Consider the following 15,435-nt stretch of genomic DNA (forward strand, 5'->3'; position numbering starts at 1 on the left):
GAACGAGACGAACAGCATTGGTTCGGAAACGATTTGGTTGACGCGGATGAGATCTTCGCATCGTACTTGGTTGTTCAGAACGGGGGATAATTTTGATGGAAACATAGGCTTCGAATTCGATTTGCACGTTCCGGAACCCGTCTGGAGGCCTTTCGCGCGACATCGGAATCAACCCCTAAATAGCAAATTGGTATTTGGAAGGGGCATGTAAAGGGCAACTCCTTTAAATAACTATTCCTTAAGTTATGTATTGATGTTTTATGTCCCAAATCTGGTTGCAAAACATTAACATTTTACCACAAAGTCAAAGGAAGTGCTAACCATTTGCAAAGGGGAAGGGGTCCCAATTTAGAATTTCTTATTTGAAAAAATAGTACATGAGGCCCGTAATAATTATATATTAGTTATACTTGCACATATATATGTCCGAATATAAATATGTATAGATTTAAAAGTCAAAATCATGTTGTTTAGAAGTGTTATTGTAATCCTTGATTTGCAGACGCGATTTCAGTTACCTGACACATACCATGCTGAATATCTTTTAATTTCTGCCGCTTTACAATCACATTTATCTTCCTTTGACGTCCCTGTATCAATACCTTCCCTTACACCTCCCACACCCTTATATAGTATATTTTCTTTACATATACCTAAAGCAGCCCTTGTCTATAAATTGTTGTTATCACATTCAACTGAGAGACCTAAATCTCCCCATGAACTTGCTTGGGAATTAGACTTATCCCTTTCATTTACTATCGATGTATGGGACAAACTATGGTCTAAGTTATTTAGGGTCTCTGCTGCTGCTCGTATAACTCAATCCCTGTACTTTATTTACAATAGAGCTGTTATAACTCCTGTTTGCATATCCAAGTTTTCCCCCACCTCGTCTCCACTATGCTGGTCTTGTTCTAATTATACTGGCACTTTGAGACATCTTCTTTATGATTGTTCCAATGTTATGAAGTTTTGGAAGTCGGTTTGGGCAAAATGCATGAGCATCTTTAATTGTAATTTGAGTATATCATTTCATAATGTTTTGCTTGGTTCCTCATCTCCTAAATTGGATGATTCCACTCCTATTTCTTTATTGTTTGATCTTTTTATTGCATTGGCATTCAAAGTTATTTTATCTTCATGGAAAGATAATTCGAAAATTTCGTTATTAATGTGATGGAATCTCATATGCGATGAACATCGAATTGCCTCTGTCTCCTCTTCTTTCCTCTCACAAAAAATCAAATCTGATCTTCTCTGGTTACCATTTACTTCTTATCTTTCTTCATGCGCTCATCTTCTCTAACTTTGATCTTTTTTCTTCTATTTGGTTGCATACTTAGTCTTAGGACATTTCTATTCTTTTCTATTCCTTAATTTCGCTCTTCATTTCTTTCCTCTTTCCCTTTTGCTCATTTTCTTTTCTTTTCTTCTTTCTTTACTGTTTGAACTTTTGCTCTTATTACTTGATTTTTATACTATGTAGGTATAATTTTGAAATCCTGATTGATTGTATTATTATGTATTTTCGGTGTTTTGTTTCTTTCTGAAAACTTAACAAAAATTCTTAAACACAAAAAAGAAGTGTTATTGTAAGTACCTGCCTGCATGTTTTTCTATGGGACTGTGCTGCATTACCTCTGAGAGGCCATGTGTGGTACTGAACTTACTCCAAGGTTGAACTGAAGTATAATTATGAGGGTTTTGGGAAATTATTGGCTTTAGCAACTTGTGTAGTTTGTGAATAGCTATGGGCTACTATTTTTTGGGGGTGAAGGATTGTATTTGCACATTTCTCCCTGAATTCTACTCCTAGGTTAGTGAATGGCATTTTCTAGTACTACTTCAAGTACTATAGAATGTTGTTTTTGAGTAGGTCCATCATTCTGCTTCTTTTCTTCACTATGTATTTTATCATGACGATTTTCTTTGTCTTGCATCCCTCTAGTTTTGGGGGTGCTTCATCGCCTTTCCCATCCTTGGTATGGATTTACTATTGCCTTTGAAGGGAGTATAATTTTAATGCATCCTCAGTGAGAATTTACCTGGCAAAAGTACGTGAATAACAATAGACAGACAGGCTTTGAATGTGGTCAATTACTTAGGTAGACATTCCACTTTGGAATCCCCATGTCGAACCCATACTTGGTGAAACATAAGTATCACAGCACTAAAAATAAACAAGAGCACAAAACACATTAACACAACTCACAAAACCAGAATGCAACAACAAAGGCACAACACAAGAAATACACAGTAGGAGAAAGCAATACAAATCACCTATGAAATACAATTCTGCAATACAAGGACGCAATGACAACAACACAATCCAAGAATGCACTATGATATACCAAATCAACATAAAACATACTAAAACAACAGTTGTCATAAAGCACCACAATACGACAACGCAAATGCACAAATATCATTGCAGAATACTTAAACAACACAGAATTAGTAAAGATGTAACGAAAATAAATTACTTTTTTATTTTAGGTTACATTGTGCTAGTGTGTCATTTTACATCATAATTCTGCTGCAATGCGAACATCCTTATATTATGCATTATTGTGTTTTTGACGTGGGTTGATATTATGGGCCTCATTACCATGGCGATGTGACTGCCACCATCAGGACGTTGGTGGTGGTCCCACAGCCATCAGACCATGGAGGTCTGCTTAAAGCATTCAAATGGCGGGCATCGGAGGAACTGCAATCCCTACAACAGTGGTGGTGCCTGCTCAGGTACCTCCATAGGGATTACGTTGTCCCTTTTGGTTAACCCCACATGAAAAGGCAGGCGGAAAGGGACTTAGGGGCCTGTAGGGGCTCCCCTTCCCCTCTGGCACTCCGATATGGGCCCTGAGGGGCACCTTTGGTGCCTCCTACATATTCCTGCACCATGGTGCCTGCCACATAGTGCAGGGGTATGCACATTGTGTTTATTTTGTACTGCGGCGTGTGCTGCAGCCCGCAATACAAAACATACACATTGCGACCGCCTTGAAGGCAGTCGCATCATAATTCCCTATGCCGGGACCACTGACAGCTAGTCAGGCGGTCCGATTCCCTGCAAGATCATCCAACTGCCATATTTTTTTACTATTGTAGTAGGATGTTTTATAGTGCATTTTTGTTTTATTTGTTGTTTCATTTGTGTTGCCAAATCAAGATATAATCCTACTTTTCACTACAGCAACAGTGCACGTAACTCACATCACCGTCATATTCGTAGCAGGGGTCCAAGTCATACAGCTAACTATGCCTGAAAAAGTGAAAAGGTGTAATTGAAGGCCCACCTCTCCAGACAACACTGCATCGCCACATGATAGGGTTTTCCACATCTGAACAATCTGTATCATACGAAACTATGCTGACTCATATCTGAGGGCATCTATCCATGTCGAGTCCTCCATCACTCTCACATTTGATCAAATACATTACATAAATACATAAACAAATTGCAAACCATATAACACATTATATTCTTTCATCAATGTATAAATTACTATTTAGCAGAAGTCAAATAAACTCATTATAACATGCTCAGAGAATGTACTGAAAGTCACAAAATGGCGTGTAATGCAATAAAACGGAACAGCTACCCGAAACTAATCACTGGACAGCTTTGAATCCCGAGAAAAGTTCAACAAACATCGGTATATACCTGCATGCTCACTAACGTTTTACAGAGTACCCTAGCCAAGATCTGTCATTGTTCAGAGTGCGTCCTGGACAGACTGTATGCTGGGCTAGAGGGGGACTGCTGCCCGTTCCCCTTTCAGCAGTTGTGTTGTCTATGGACTGCATTTCCTGAGTTGCATCATAGCTGGCTAATTCTGAGTTTTGCTGGTTCAGAGATCCTACAAGAGTAGCAAGTCTCAAAGGACATTTTGACCAACAAGGGTATGAACAGCAGGTCCAGGTCTAGGGAACTTCCTAGGCAATCCAGACATGAATGCAGTCACTTTTGCAGCTGTCTGCTCTGTACATTAATCATGCGCTAGCTATACCCATCTATAATTTGCTTCATGTTTTAATGCATAAGGACCCTTTGTCTGAAATATTCTCTTTCACATTAGCATACTACCGCCTCCTGCATGAGTAACAGTTGAAAGGTAGATACATAAACATGGTTAGTGAGTGTGACAGTGTGTGGGAATTACTGTGCCCAGAAAAGCAATAACCAATCACCGACATACAACACTAGGAAAGCAAGAAAGGGTAATCGAGGAAAGCACATGTGAAGGATATATTAATATCTGAGTTAGAGGAGCAAGATTCACAAACTAATTTAAGCAGAAACGAAAGCCTAACTCGGGAAATGTAACAGGCACTAAGAGATTTCTGTGAGATAACAGTGTATCCAAGGTCTATAGAAAAAAGCAAAGGAAGGCAAACCAACATTGTTTTTTTCATAGTTATACTGACTGAAGCCGGCCTGATGCTGGCAGAGAGCCATCTTGCATGAAGGAAAGGCATTTGAGTTGCTAGTTAATTTACATTGCTACTGTGGGATCCTTGTGGTTGTTGTGCTAAGTCTAATCCTTACTGATATTAGGAACCCACCCTCTCCATTCCTGAGTGACTATTACTGATAACGGATAACGTGGCGTCCAGAACATCCTCTCTCTACCTAAATGCAGCTACTACGTTGTCAAGTGGCCACATTGAATTCAGTCAGCAAGCATTCAAGAACAGAGAAGGGCGTCCAGAATCAGAAAGTGATGCAGGACCATCTCACTGGTAGTAAGTGACATATCAATGCATAAGATCAATCAATCAGGAATTTATAGAGAACGCTACTCACCCGTAAGCGTCTCAAGGTGCTTTGGGTGGGGGGGTGGGGGTGCAGCTCCGGTTCAGTCGAAGAGCCAGGTCTTGAGGTTCTTCTGAAGGTGTGCAGGGTAGGGCAGCATCTGATGTTGTTATGGAGCTTGTTCCAGGCCTTGGCTGCAAAATAGGAGAAGGCTCTTCCGTCTGCTCTGTTTCTGCATATGCGTGGGGTTTCTGAAAGGGCGAGGTCGGCGGAGCGGAGGTTCCTTTTGGGTACGTGGAAAGAGACTCTCTGGTTGAGGTATTTGGGACCGGTGTTGTGGAGGGATTTGTAGGCATGGGTGAGTAGTTTGAAGGTTACTCTCTTCTCGACATGGAGCCAGTGAAGGTTTCGTAGGTGCTGGGTCATGTGTTGTGCCGTCGGGTTCTGAGGACGAGTCTAGCCGCGGTGTTCTGGATTGTTTGGAGCTCGTTCTGTTGATTTTGGCATAGAGGGCAATGCCATAGTCCAGTCTGCTTGTTATGAGTGCATGGGTAATGGCCTTTCTGCATTCAGTGGGGATCCATTTGAAGGTCTTACAGAGGATGCGGAGACAGTTGAAGTAGGTGGAGGCAACGGAGATGAACTGGCAGTTCACTGCGAGGGAAGAGTCAAGGATGATGCAGGGGTTCTGTGCATGGTCTGATGGGGGGGTGGGCTCCCGAGGGGGGAAGGCCACCAGGAGATGTCCTAGGCAGTGGAGGAGGTCTGAGAATGAGGATCTCTGTCTTCTCCAATTTTAGCTTCAGGCAGCTGTTGTTCATCTAGGCTGCGACGTCCTTCATTCCTTCTTGTAAGCAGAGTCTAGTGTCCTTGGGGTTCTTTGTGAGGGAGAGGATGAGCTGGGTGTCGTTGTCATATGATACAATGCTTAGCCTATGCTGTCTGACGATGGTGGCGAGGGGGGCCATTTAGATTTTGAAGAGCATGGGGCTGAGCGAGGATCCTTGTGGAACTCCGCAGTTGGTCTCTGTGGGTTCGGAGAGGAAGGGTGGGAGTCTGACCCTCTGGGTTCTGCCGGAGAGAAAGGATCGGATCCATTTGAGGACAGTTCCTTGTATCCCAGAGCCATGGAGTCTGGCTGTGAGGGTGCGGTGTGAAACGGTGTTGAAGGTGTCAATGACTGCGGAAAGGTCTAGTAGGATGAGGCCTGCCCTGTGGCCCTGGTCGAGTAGCATGTGGATGTCGTCGGTGACGGCGAGGAGGGAGGTCTCTGTACTGTGGTTCCTGTGGAACCCGGACTGGGAGGGGTCTAGGATGGCGTTCTCTTTGATGAAGGTGGTCAGTTGTGCATTTGACTAGTCTCTCGGTGACTTTGGCAGCGAAGGGGAGAAGAGAGATGGGTGAGTAGTTTTTCAGGTCCATTGGGTCAGCAGAGGGCTTCTTGAGGAGGGAAAAGACACCAGATTCGAAGGGCTAGAACGTATGGGCAGTTGTGACAGCCTGTGAGGTACACTCAACCCAGCTATGCAGCCTATCAGAGAGAATCAGTATCAGACAACCTAAGACTTTTCTGAAAAACTACCTCCAAAGACAGTTCCTCAACTCATTTCAAATCCTGTGTGGATGCTGCTCAGAGAGGCTGGGAATAGCGGAGTTTCCTGCCCATGGAACAACTGGGGCCATGCAAGATTCGAAAAGGTATACTTTTCCTTAAAGATTTTATGAAACACATTTTTCAATTAACATTTCCTTCAGTACTAATTCACATTTTAAAAAGAAACAAGAAGTATCAGTTAGCTTGTTATACGCGGCGGGGTAAAACTCTTCTCCCCTCATTGAAGTCAATATTAAAGGGCTTGGGAACTGTATTCAGCCTCCAGTTTTAATGGGCCCGCATGCAGGCTGCAAGATGTCAGTGAAAACACTAGGGGAAAAATCATTTACCAAGCAGTCATTACCAAGCATTACAGTTACAGTGCAGTCAGTCAGTCAAATATTCATTTTTCGGTTACTTAAAACCATAAAAGAAACAAACCGTCAACATTTAGGAAAAAAATCCATATAAAACCACACTCAATTATAATCTGAAGGTGTATGTTTCTTAAATAGACACATACAAATAAAAAGGTTAACAATGTGTTCAGTTAAAAGTTGTTACAGGTTAGATCACAGCAAGTAACATCTTGTAGCACAATATGAATGAAATGTCAGAGCAAGAGACATATAAATCTCTTTTTGGTCTACTTCTCACTGTCCCTGTAAACAACACTGGTCACATTAAAACATATAAATTCATTGGGCAACAACTGTAAAAAGGTTGAGGCAGGTCTGACTTGTAAAAATTGTTTCCCTCGGAGCAAAGGTAAAACATACTGTTGTCTCAGGGAACAATAATGTTCACAGAACATTACAAAGCGCATCTTTCACAGGATTCACAGTTAAAAGGGCATACATTTGAGACTTTATTCCATCCTGAGGTTCTGCTAAAAGCCAATCAATTTGTTTATTCTGGTGAGTAGACAAAATATCGGAAATGTAATATCGATATACAGAAATATCGAAGTCAAAATATCGATGGAACAATATATCTCTGTCAATAATATAGATGTAAAAAATGTCGAGATTGTGATGTGTAGTAAAATATCGAGGTATAGTATATCGAAAGACATAATATCGTGTAGTAAAAATATCGAAAAAGTATAGTATTAAGTCACTTTGTGATTTGTTAAAAATTATTGTTTAGAAGTGTCAGCAAATGTTTATTTAAGTGTATTAAAAATAACAATTTTGTTTCTATTAATATAATTTTTTAAATTTTGATATATAATTTTAGGAGCGGGATGTTGGGTTTATAGGGGATAAGGGTGGGGAGTGTTTTAAAAATATATATTTGAAATAAAATATTGTAATACATTTTTGTAGAATTTGAATTTAAATTTTGAACAAAATTGTAATATTTAAATTTTAATTATGAAAAAAAATATTGTTAGTGGGATGTTGTGTATATAGGGGTTAAGGGTGGGGAGTGTTTTGGAAATAAATATTAAATTTAATATTTTAGGATATAAAATTTGAAAGATTATATTTAAAAAAAAAAAAAAAAAAATTCAAATTTGTTTTTAAATTTTAAATGTGAAAATTGTAATAATAAAATAAATGTAATAAGTGGGATGTTGGGGTTATAGGGGATAAGGGTGGAGAGTGTTTTAGATATATATTTAATATTTAATATTGAATTAAAAAAAATATTTCAATTTTGGTATGAAAATGTACAATTAAAAATTTTACTAATAAAATTTAATAATTTATGATATAATTTTTGAAATATTATATTTACAAATAAAAAAAATTCAAATTATTTGTAAACATTTAAATGTGAAAATTGTAATAAGAAAATAAATGTAATACGTGGGATTTTGGGGTTATAGGGGATAAGGGTGGGAAGTGTTTTAGATATATATTTATTATTTAATATTGAATTACCAAAAATTTTAATTTAAATTTTTGTATTAAAATTTACAATTAAACATTTTACTAATAAAATACATTTAATAAGTGGGATTTTGGGGTTATAGGGGATAAGGGTGGGGAGTGTTTTTGAAAAATATTTAATATTTTATAAAAAAAAAATAGAAATTTCATTTTTGGGTTTAAAAATTAAAAATTAAAAAATTACTAATACAATAAATATAATAAGTGGGAATTGGGGGTTATAGGGGATAAGGGTGGGGAGTGCTTTCGAAATATATGTAATATTTTATATTTGAAAAATATAATGTAAATTTCTAATTTCTTAATAAAAGTAAATTTTAAACTTTTTAATAATAAAATAAATGTCATAAGTGGTATTTTGGGGTTATAGGGGATAAGGGTGGGGAGTGTTTTAGAAATATCTAAAAAATTTATTATTAATAAAAAATTATTTACATTTAGAAATGTTCTTTGAATTAACATTTAACAATTTTAAGAAGATAATTCATTTAATAAGAGTGATGTAGGATTTATAGGGGATAAGGGTGGGTAGTGTTTACAAATTAGTAATTGTTTGAAAAAATCTAAAATATATAGTAACCCTAATTCAATATAGATTGGAGTGGGAATAGTACATTATTTATGGTCACTGTCCAGCACCTACTATAATTTTTTATAGACTGGAGTGGGAATAGTAAATTATTTATGGTCAGTGTCCAGCACCTACTCTAATTTATTATAGACTGGAGTGGGAATAGTAAATTCTTTATGGTTAGTGTCCAGCACCTACTTTAATTTATTATAGACTGGAGTGGGAATAGTAAATTATTTATGGTCACTGTCCAGCACCTACTCTAATTTTTTATAGACTGGAGTGGGAATAGTAAATTATTTATGGTCAGTGTCCAGCACCTACTCTAATTTATTATAGACTGGAGTGGGAATAGTAAATTATTTATGGTCACTGTCCAGCACCTACTCTAATTTTTTATAGACTGGAGTGGGAATAGTAAATTATTTATGGTCAGTGTCCAGCACCTACTCTAATTTTTTATAGACTGGAGTGGGAATAGTAAATTATTTATGGTCAGTGTCCAGCACCTACTCTAATTTATTATAGACTGGAGTGGGAATAGTAAATTATTTATGGTCACTGTCCAGCACCTACTCTATTTTATTATAGACTGGAGTGGGAATAGTAAATTATTGATGGTCACTGTCCAGCACCTACTCTAATTTTTTATAGACTGGAGTGGGAATAGTAAATTATTTATGGTCAGTGTCCACCACCTACTCTAATTTATTATAGACTGGAGTGGGAATAGTAAATTATTTATGGTTAGTGTTCAGCACCTACTCTAATTATAATAGACTGGAGTGGGAATAGTAAATTATTTATGGTCACTGTCCAGCACCTACTGTAATTTATTATAGACTGGAGTGGTAATAGTAAATTATTTATGGTCACTGTCCAGCACTTACTCTAATTTTTCATAGACTGGAGTGGGAATAGTAAATTATTTATGGTCAGTGTCCAGCACCTACTCTAATTTATTGTAGACTGGAGTGGGAATAGTAAATTATTTATGGTTAGTGTCCAGCACCTACTCTAATTTATTATAGACTGGAGTGGGAATAGTAAATTATTTATGGTCACTGTCCAGCACCTACTCTAATTTTTTATAGACTGGAGTGGGAATAGTAAATTATTTATGGTCACTGTCCAGCACCTACTCTAATTTATTATAGACTGGAGTGGTAATAGTAAATTATTTATGGTCACTGTCCAGCACTTACTCTAATTTTTCATAGACTGGAGTGGGAATAGTAAATTATTTATGGTCAGTGTCCAGCACCTACTCTAATTTATTGTAGACTGGAGTGGGAATAGTAAATTATTTATGGTTAGTGTCCAGCACCTACTCTAATTTATTATAGACTGGAGTGGGAATAGTAAATTATTTATGGTCACTGTCCAGCACCTACTCTAATTTTTTATAGACTGGAGTGGGAATAGTAAATTATTTATGGTCACTGTCCAGCACCTACTCTAATTTATTATAGACTGGAGTGGTAATAGTAAATTATTTATGGTCACTGTCCAGTACTTACTCTAATTTTTTATAGACTGGAGTGGGAATAGTAAATTATTTATGGTCAGTGTCCAGCACCTACTGTAATTTATTGTAGACTGGAGTGGGAATAGTAAATTTTTTATGGTTAGTGTCCAGCACCTACTCTAATTTATTATAGACTGGAGTGGGAATAGTAAATTATTTATGGTCAGTGTCCAGCACCTACTCTAATTTATTATAGACTGGAGTGGGAATAGTAAATTAGTTATGGTCAGTGTCCAGCACCTACTCTAATTTATTATAGACTGGAGTGGGAATAGTAAATTATTTATGGTCACTGTCCAGCACCTAGTCTAATTTTTTATAGACTGGAGTGGGAATAGTAAATTATTTATGGTCAGTGTCCAGCACCTACTTTAATTTATTATAGACTGGAGTGGGAATAGTAAAATATTTATGGTCAGTGTCCAGCACCTACTCTAATCTGTCTGGTATTTAATTAAATTAAATTACATTGATATAGCAATAATAAAAATATATTTAAGTGAATATTATTTGTATTGTATTATTATATATTGGATTTGTACTAATTGATTCAATATTTATAGTTTACGATAATATATACATGTAAAGTTTTAATGTGATATGTTTGGAATATTTAATATTAATATTAGGAAAAATATATGAATATTTTGTATTGGAATAATGAGTAATGGCATTCTGTAATTTTATAATATTTATTGATTTTTAATTTTTTATAAAATACATATTCTATATGTTAAATATTCATAATAGAAGATTAATATTAATAATCAGAGAAACACAATTAATAAGACAAAAACATTGTTTTTATTGTAGTTTTTTAAATTTTTTTATTGTTTATTCATTTGAGTAAGATCATTCAGAAATAGTATTATTTACATTGTAATTACATTCAAACATATTGAATATAGGTCAGAACAAATTTTATGTACATTAAGTATATTTTCTAACATTTTTTAGTAAATTATAAATATTATTAATAATGTTGTACAATGTAGTGTTTTAAATTAAATTTTAACATAGCAATAGGGTTTGTAAATCTTTATACAAAACTTTTCACAAATATTTTCATATATAAACATTTTAATATTTGTAGTACAAACATGTTATACCTTTTTTATTAATATTAATATGTAAAATATTAATATTAATTATTTTTACAATGTTTTCAAAACAAACATATTTTTAACATAAATAAAATTTTAGCATTCATGCAAAAATATTTTAACAATTTTTCATACATTGTTCTGTAGTATTATCTTTTTAGAAATTATAATAATAAATATTTTAAATTTTAAAATATTTATTTATATAATTTTACACATTAGGAACATTTGTTGACAATTTGTAGGTAAATGAAAAAAATAGGTCTATTTTTGCTAAATAATATAACATATTTGTGTGTGAATTTACTGTTTTACCTGATTTATTTAGGGGTTTTTAGTATAGTTAAATGTTTTATTATGTTTTGGACACTCTATTTTGTAACCCAGTAATGTTGTTTTGGGTCATTTGGTTTGAAGGGAAGCTCGCGGTTGGGAGTTACTTCGCGTCGTGAAAGGTAAGGTTTGTTTTATATGTTTTAGATGGTTTTAAACTTTATTTTGAGCCTAGTTAGATAATGTTTAGTGTAGCTGTACATATATTAGTTATATTTGGAAATGTTATGTGTTAGAGTTGCGTGTTGTGTTTTTACGTGTTTTTAACTATGTGTAGGCATGTTTCGAAAGTTAGGTTTAAGGTGTTTAATGTATATTTAGAACTGTTTTAAATCTAGTATTATTGTTAGTAAGTGTTTATGTGTTGTTTTATGTGGGTGGGAATGTATGTTGCTTTGTTTTTACAATTTCTTTTCTAGGTTATTCGTTTCGGATGGACTCGTTTTTTTTTTTAAAGAAGTGTGTGTTCGTTTTATTGAACAATATGTTTTTTACACTTCTTTAAATGTTTCGGTTTTCATGGATCGTTTTTTAATATTTTTAGCTATTTTCGGGTTTTTCATGGTTTTTCGAAGGATATTTGGTGAATGGCTTATGGATTTAATCGCCAGTTGTATTTTTGCATTTTTTTTTGGGAACCTTTTTTTTATGTTTGGATTGTGTACGCAGGAAATGGATTTTTCAGACTTTGGAATAAACTTGGTAAGTTAATTCATTATTATTTCTTGTGGGTGGGTATTGTTTAATATTATTGTTTATTTTTATTTTATTACAAATATTATTAATGTGTGTTAATATATTTTTGACAATATGTATAAATATGTTACACACAGTAATTATTTTTGTAATAAGATAAATATATTTTATGTGTTTGATATTATTGAAAATGGGTAATTAGTCATTTATTTGTATTTCTACTTTAAAGAAGTGTTTTAGCTATGATGTTTAGGTATTCTAGGCCTTTGGTAGTAGGGTACAATTTTACTTGTTGCTCTAGATATTTATACATTTGTTTAGTTTGTTTTGAGGTTTTTGGAGTTAGCTGAGTTATGGATTGTTCCATTCGGAACTCTTGATAACTCTGTTCTTTTTGTAGGCATGATATAAATCTTTCTAGTGTTGGTTTTGTTCTGCCTGTTGATTGTAGGAAGGCGTTATGCCATCCTTCAACTGCGTTATTAGTTTTGGATTCTCCATTTAAGGTGCTTCTGTATACGTTCCACCAGGGAATTAAGAATTTAGGGTTTCTTCTGTGGCCAGATCTATGTAGTCTGCCGACCCATGTATCTTCGAAATAGTCCAATAGTGAACTTAGTTTTTCTTCATTTTGTTTGTAGAAGGCGCTGTCTATTAAAATGTTGTAATGTTCTGTTATGTCTGTGTCAGGTACATAAGCTAGTGCTATGAGTTTTTTTATTTGATATGCAAAAGATGAATTAGTTGCATATTCAATGCTTAGGGCTGATTTTTGCATGTGTCTCCATAGGCATTGATTAAAATGATAGTAACAGCCTTGTATGGAGGTATGGGGGTGTGTTTTTAATATAGAATTAATCATTGCATGTTCAAAATCTAGGATTATTTTTTGTGGGGAAAAGTCATTTGTTTTTTATTTTATTATATTTAATAGTTCAGTGTATGTGGAGTTATGTTTGTTTGGTAATAATGTGTAAATTAATGGTATATTGCAATTGTGATATAGGACATGTATTGTATATAGTTGGAAAAAGGGTTTGGGACATATGGTAAAAGTCCCATCCATCATCCAGTTATGTGATTCTTGTAGTTTACAGAGATTATTAGCTGTTCCAAATATTATTATTCTTTTGTCATTGTTTTTATTATCAAAAATGACAAATGGTTCTTTGTTTAAAGTTATACTTTGTTCTGGACTTAGAATAACTTCACTATATGTGTGAGGAATTGGGGTTGAAGTAGTAGTGGTTTTTTTAGTACGTGATATAGTTCTTTTGAGTGAAGTTACAGATGGCATTTGTGTAGTAGCAGTTTTAGGAATTTTGGGAAGCTGCTCTTTTAAAATTACACTAGTAGGTTTTTGAGAACTTGTGCTAGCTTCCTTTATAGTTTCTAAAGCAGATCTGACTTCGATTTCAGTAATGTTTGGTGGGTGGTTATGTTCTCTAGTGTATAATACTGTTGTTTGTCGTGTTGTAGCACGCCCATAGCACTTATTAGAGTAGTATTTAGTGCATTTCCAGTTAACTTTTAAACCATACACTTTTTCCTGTGTGTAAGTGTATCCCATATAGCATAGTAACATTTTTCCCTTCTGGCTTGTTATGAATTCAGCTCCTTCAGTCATTTTGATGTAGCTTTATCTATGAAAAATATATATTATAGTTATTATATATGATGTTATATTAATTTTCAGTAGAAAAAAACAAGATTTAGTTACTATATACTTACAAAGTTGGTTTTGATGTGTTTGAGTAGAATGCTCTTGATTCTTTATTTGTGGGATTTTCCTCTAGTATTTTCTTTGTCTGGAAAAGAAAAGGAAATGTGTTGTAATAATTGTTTCTATATTTTTATAGGGAATGGTTAGGGGATTTGCAATTGGGATTTAATTAGGGTGGTATTTTAATCTATTAGTTGATTTTTGGTTGTGAAATACTTACTTTTTAGTTGTATCTTTTTTGGTGCTGTTCTGTATTTTCTTAGTTTCTTTTGGAGTTTCCTGTAGTGAAAACATGAAATAGAAAGAAGACATTAATTTATTTATAGTGTATGTATATTGTAATTACAATTTATTCGATTTGAGTCTTCATGAGAATAATATAGTTAACTTACTTTTGATAGTTTTAAACATTTCCTCTATGTTGATTTTCTTATATCTGTAGTTGCAATCCAGTAGATTTTCCTCTTCATTCAATTTCGTTTTTTTGGTTTTGGACTGTGAATGAAGTTGAACTTCTTTTTATAGTGCTTTGGATGTTGTAATATGTGTTTTATTGGTTAGTTTGAATTCGGAGTGTTTTTATTGGTTAGTTCGAATTTTTTTTTTTTTTTCTGGTAGTTAGTTTCCTAATCAGGAAAACGCTAATTAGTGGTTTTGTGGTGTATTATTCTATATGTATTTTTCTAAACATTATATTATGTATTGGATGCATAAATTGATAAAGTATAATTTAATAATATAGTTGTTTAATGTAGGAAGGTTGTTAATAATGTTTTAGTAAAGAGTTAATTATTTAAATCCATTTTTAAATGTAGTAAATATATAATTGTTTAATAATAATTTTGTGTAGAGATAAAAGACATTATTTGGTGTTTATGTTGCTTGATTTTAGGTTTTAATTAAATGTTATATAGTCGATATTAGTAAAATGGAGATATTTTAGTGGTCGATATTTTAGTTTACGATATTTTGTTATGAAGTATATGTATATTACTGAGCATCGATATTTTAGGATTTCGATATTTGTGTTGGCGATATTTTGTGTACCTATATTTCCGTAGTTCGAAATTGTGTGTTCGATATTTTTGTAATGTTTTAAATAAGTATATGATGTCGATAATAATGTGATCGATTTTTTTGTATCGATATATTTGTAGGTCGATTTTTAGTCTTTCGATATTGTGTCAGTGATTCGTTTATTCTGAATCTCATTAATAAGTAGTGCAGTTG

This window comes from Triturus cristatus, chromosome 2_2 (genome assembly GCF_964204655.1).
Source record: "Triturus cristatus chromosome 2_2, aTriCri1.1, whole genome shotgun sequence".
Taxonomy (NCBI): Eukaryota; Metazoa; Chordata; class Amphibia; order Caudata; family Salamandridae; genus Triturus; species Triturus cristatus.